General features: G+C 40.3%; 1 non-coding gene across 1 annotated transcript; it reads right to left on the bottom strand.

Moving 5' to 3' along the window:
• Nucleotides 1-208: 208 nt before the first annotated feature.
• Nucleotides 209-315, bottom strand: LOC141650495 (small nucleolar RNA R71). The gene has a single exon (XR_012546524.1). It is a non-coding gene; the product is annotated as a small nucleolar RNA R71 (small nucleolar RNA).
• Between the last annotated feature and the right edge of the window lie 5595 nt (nt 316-5910).

Here is a 5910-nt window from a genome sequence, read left to right as displayed (position 1 = left end):
TATGGAAACCTTTTGCGATTATTGTGAAGCTATCTCTCAAACGGGCGTGACTCAAGACCAAATAAGATGGGTCTTATTTCCTTTTTAGTTAATCGGCACCGCAAAGCAATGGTTGAAGGGCCTTGATAAGGCCACCCTTGGAATAGATTCTTGGAAGAAGCTAGCTCTAGCTTTCTACAAAAAATTCTACCCACCGGAAAAGACTAACATGCTAAGAGCTCAAATTACGGGTTTTAAACAAAGGGATGAAGAATCTTTGTATGAAGCTTGGGAGCGGTTCAAAGGTATTTGTCGCTCATGTCCTCACCATGGACTTAGCGAATGGTTTTTAGTGCAACAATTTTGGAATGGTTTATATGAAGATTCAAGGAACATTCTCAATATGGGATCAAATGGAATGTTCACCGAAGTTGATGACAATCAAACATGGAACAAGATTGAGGAAATGGCGGTCCATAATTCACAATATAGTAGACCTCGCAAGGCTACTAGAGGAGGAAAGTATGAAGTGGACTCCGTTACTCAATTGGGTGCTCAACTTAGTGCTCACATTGACACAATCAACTTGAAGTTTGAACAAGCTATGGCTAGACTTGAGGAAAACTCAAAATCATCAAAGCATCATGTCAATGCCATGACGGCATCCTCATCAATCCCAAGTGGGATATGTGAGAATTGTGGAACCTTGGGTCATGACTCAAGTGAGTGTAGGGGAACAACCGAACAAGTTAATGCTTTCCAAGCTTACAAAAGTGGTACCCCTTATTCAAATTTTTACAATGAAAACACCAAGTTCCATCCAAATCTCTCATACAAAAGCCAAAATGTTCAAAACCCTCAAACAACATACACTCCACCACCCATGAGAAATCAAAATCAAAGACCCTTTTACAATCAAAACCAAGGCTACCAAAATCAAAATCCATACAATCACCACAATGACCAAGGTTTTGATGTCCAAAAAGCGGTCCTCCAAATGCAAAAGAATCAACAAGAATTTTTCACTCAAATGCAAAAAGATAGCCAAGCAAAAGACACCACCATCAACAACATTCTAGCTCACACCAAGATGTTGGAAACACAATTGACTCAACTAGCATCTTCAAGCTCACAAAGACAAAAGGGGCAATTACCACCTCAAAGTAATCCCCCTAGACATGAAACGGTTAGTGCCATTCACTTGAGAAGTGGTACAAGATATGAGGCACCGAAGAAGCAAGTTGAGGATGAAGTTGTGGTGCAAAGCCCCAAAGAAGGGGAACCATCAAAAGAAGAAAGTTCAAAGAAAAATGAAGACAAGGCCAAAGAGAAGGAGCCCATTGTGATTAGACTTCCTTTTCCAAGTCGTCAAGCCAAGCCCAAATTTGATGATCAACTTGGAAAGTTCATGGAAATTGTGAAGAACTTAGAAGTCTCAATTCCTTTCACGGAATTAATCAATCACGTTCCGGCCTATGCAAAGTACATGAAAGATATCCTCACAAAGAAGAAGTCGATCCGGAAACTTGAGACTATCGCCTTCACTAAGGTGAGTAGTGCAATACTTCAAGGGAGTTCACCTCCAAAGTTAAAGGATCCGGGAAGCTTCTCAATACCGTGTACCATTGGCGACACGACGATCAACAAAGCCTTATGTGATCTAGGGGCTAGTTTGAGTGTCATGCCGTACTCGGTGAGTAAAAGGTTGGGAATGGGAGAGCTTAAATGCACCAATATCACTCTTCAAATGGCCGATAGATCGACGAAGACACCATTAGGGATATGGGAAGATGTCCCCGTGCGAATTGGGAAGTTTTTCATCCCGGTGGACTTTGTCATTGTTGATATGGAGGAAGATTCCAACATTCCAATCATCTTAGGAAGACCTTTCCTACACACCGCGGGTGCGGTGATTGATGTGAAACATGGAGAGCTCACTTTAGAAGTGGGAGATGAAAGCATAACTTTTAATCTTGACAAGACCATGAGAGCTCCTCGTTTGCATGAGCCATGTTTCATGATTGACCATTATAGCCGAAAAGATGAAAGGAAGAAATCGGAACTCCAATGGAGGAAGAAAATTAAAGATGCTTCATTCAAAGAGCAAGTGAATTGTGACAAGAAGAGCTTGCAAAGCTCATCCAAATCAACCAAGGAAGAAGAAGATGGCCTCATTGGCCAAGAGAAGAAATTGGGAGAGTTGTCTCCATCTAAGCAAGATATTTTCAATGATCAACTCAATGAAGTTTGTGGTCTTTGGGACGACGAATTTGAAGGGATCTTTAATCCCTACATTGGGCATGCCATCGATCATGATCAACAACAAGGGCCACGGTCTATTGAGGACCTCTACCATAACAATGAACAAGCTTTTGATTACTTCTTCAAGGTGTTGAGCAACATCAACAACACCTTGAACATGCCCCCTTGACATCTCATCAAGAATGAGAGTTTGGTGGAGTCCTCCCTAAACCACCACTTGTAAATATTTCTAACTCCCTAACTTACTTTTCAATTTTTGTATTGCATTTTTGTCATTTTTGGATTTTTATTTACTTTGATCAAAATAATTGTCATGAAAAGAGAGAAGTGAGGGAGGGATTAACAATTTTAATTGATGTGTAGTGCTTTACCTTAGTGTGGGGATGGCAATTGCCTAGGCTATTCATGCCATAGTAGTGCCCCCACAATGAAGAACACAAGCTTTGAAAGAAAGAAAGAAAGAATGATAAGGGAATGCGTTTGTGCACGGATGGAACTGAATCCGTGTACACAAGGACCAATCCGAGCGTATTCCTGAGAATCCGCCCGTCAAGAAGATCCGAGCGTCTGCCGAGAAGACGCCCGTCTTGGGCCGAAAGCTGAAATTGCAAATTTTCTTGACTGTCAAAGAATCCGAGCGGATTTCTGGAAAGACGCCCGTCTCACAGAATCCGTCCGTCTTGTGAACAATCCACCCGTCTTGCAGCTGAAGAAAAACAAAGAAAAATCTCTGGACTAGAATCCGTCCGTCCTGCACAAAATCCACCCGTCCCATCACAGAAGAATCCGAGCGGATTCCCCAGAATCCGCCCGTCTCTATGCGGGATTTTGAAAATTTTGAAGCTGTAGAATCCGCACGGATTGCGCCCAAATCCGCACGGATTGTCCCTGCGTCTTGAAAAATCTCGACTCCTTTATAACCCATCCCACCTTCATTCATTCATTCATTCATTCATAAACACTACCCACAACATCAAAACCCTCATCCTCTCCATCTCAAAAACAAAAACCCTCAACAAAATCCACCAAAATCAAATCAAACCATCTTTCACACAACAAATCAATCACTCCATCTTCAACAACAATCAAAACCAAGAACAAAATCTTCACCTTTGAGTCGATTTTCGATTTCATAAAGGCAAAGCCTTTCACCTTCAAAATCGATTTGGGCATTCTACAAATTGAAGATTTTTGACTCTTTTCTTGGTTAGTTCATCAAATGGCAAGAACAAAGGGAGCAACAAAGGCAACAAAGGCACCAAAAGCAAAGGCTCTCTCTCAAAGGCAAAAAGCTCTACAAACAAAGAAAGCTTTGGCAATGGTGGTATCAACACCAAACTTGGAAGTGCAACAACAACAACAAATTTCTATGGAAGCATCACCTTCTACTCCGGTAATCGATCAACTCTTGCATTTTCCGGAGGTAACTTTCATTTCCGATACCCATATAAATACATTTGTCAAGTTTGCTATGAAACAAATTCAATCCACCAAATTCATATGTAAAGATGCTTTGGAGAAATTGGGTGTTCTTGAACAAACAAAAGCCTTTTTCAATGCCATGGGTTTGAAGAAATTGTTTGAAATGAAGGAAGTAACATACCCCTCCCTTGTCTTGGAATTCTTAAGTTCTTTAAAAGTGACAAAAGTTGAGAATAGGGAAAATATTGAGTTTCGTCTAGCTAACACTAGTAGACGCATTACCTTTCCGGAATTGGGTGAAATTTTGGGTCTTAGCGATGAACATAAATTTTATAAGCAATATGGGAAGTATGACCCCGAGCCTCTTTGGGAGGCAATCTCCGGGAAGAAATTTGAAGATTTTCATGCTTGTCGTGCTCTTTTGGTCCATCATCCGGGCATAAGAGTATGGCACAAAGTTGTGGGAAATACCATAATTGCTAGGAAAGACACCAATCATTTCACGGGACTCGATTTTATTCTCCTTGAATCAACTTTGAATATTGGAAGAATTCACACCAAGCCTTACAATTCTTTGAGGCTATTGGTTGATAGATGGCTCCATGTAGATAGTGGGAAGAAGGGTACAACCGTTATTGTTAATGGCGGCCTAGTCACGGTCCTAGCCAAGCACTTTGATCCTAATTTCAATAAGGATAACAAGTACAAGGCAAAGGAAGGTGGCCATCTTATTGATATGTCCATCATGATTAACAAGTTTAAGTGGGTTGCTCACAATCCCCTTGACACCAAGTATGGGTGGCTTACTAGTGAGGCTCGATCATTCACTTTACCCGCAAAGATTTGCCGTCTTAGTGTCCACCGGACCAACTATTTACTTCCCCTATCCGAAGAAGCCGAGTACATCATTCAACAACAAAAGGGTGATCATGAAACTCCCTCCTCTTCCATTGTTATACCGCCTTACCCCTTTGTGTATGAAGAGTTCAAACCGCAAGGAATTGAAATTGGAAAAGACTATGTCACTCTTCTTATGCAAGCCATGCACAAGCAAGCTTATGAAGATCGGAAGAATGCTTATTTGGCTCAATATCCTCCCCTCTTACATCTAGCTAGGCAAGGACTCCTTGATCCATCTTGTCCTTTGCCTAGTTGGGCGGATAGAGAAGCCTTATTTCCGGGTGCATCAAGAGACGTGGTGGAAGACAATGAGGTTGTTGGAAATGGTGAAGAAATTGATGATAATATTGAGGAAGAAGCAAGTGGAGATGAAGAAAGAGATGGTGAAGATGAAGATGGTGAAGATGATGATGAGCAAGATAATGAAGAAAGTGCCAAGGAAAGTGGCAATGTGACCGCTTCTCATGAGGGAAGTGGTGATGATAATAGCATGATGGAAGACTAGCCTTGGAGACTCCTACACTCCCATGGTTTGTCTATATCTCTTTGTATTTTATTTCATTTTGATCATTGATGGTTTAGTCCTAGCAACATCAAAGGACTCACACCTCGGTTCCATTGAGGTGTTCTTTCTTTATTGTTCCCATTTTTGAAAATCCAAAATGACAATCTAGTTTCATGCATAGCATAGTGTGTGCATGAACTATACCCATGCTTTGACATTAGCAATAGTGTCTTATTTGGTTTGGGGAAGTTAATGCATACACAACGGGAGGTAATCTAAATTATCCTCTCCGTCATAACAAAAACCATGAATCATGTAGTATAGCTTAGTGTAGAATTGCATTTAGTATAGAAATCATGCATCATTTTTGCATAATTTCCATCATTTTGGCCATTGAGGACAATGCCCATATTAGTGTGGGGATGGGAATTCTAACACTTGACTTTTATTCAAAAACCATAAAAATTGAAAAATTTCAAAAAAAATCATAAAAATTTGAAAAATTGAAAAACCAAAAACAAGTTCATTTCCTTTGTATATATTGTCTTGTATATATTGTGTTCGTTTATCCTTGTTCACTTTGATTGACTACGCCACATCCGAGACATGAGGATATTGAAGATCGCATGGTATGATCTTTCCAATCTCCTTTTTCCTCTTTATGTTAATGACTATGTGGCTTTATTTTGATTGATGCGGTAAAACAATGTGAACTTAGGACTTGCATTTAGGTTATATGTCATACTAGTTGGTAGAATCATATGCATTAGGATGTTTATATGTTAGTTGCATCATGGCATGTAGTTTGCATGTTAGAAAAATTTTGTGAAACCGTCTACTTG

Source organism: Silene latifolia, chromosome 3, assembly GCF_048544455.1.
Source record: "Silene latifolia isolate original U9 population chromosome 3, ASM4854445v1, whole genome shotgun sequence".
NCBI lineage: Eukaryota > Viridiplantae > Streptophyta > Magnoliopsida > Caryophyllales > Caryophyllaceae > Silene > Silene latifolia.
This window is presented reverse-complemented; position numbering and strand designations above follow the sequence as displayed.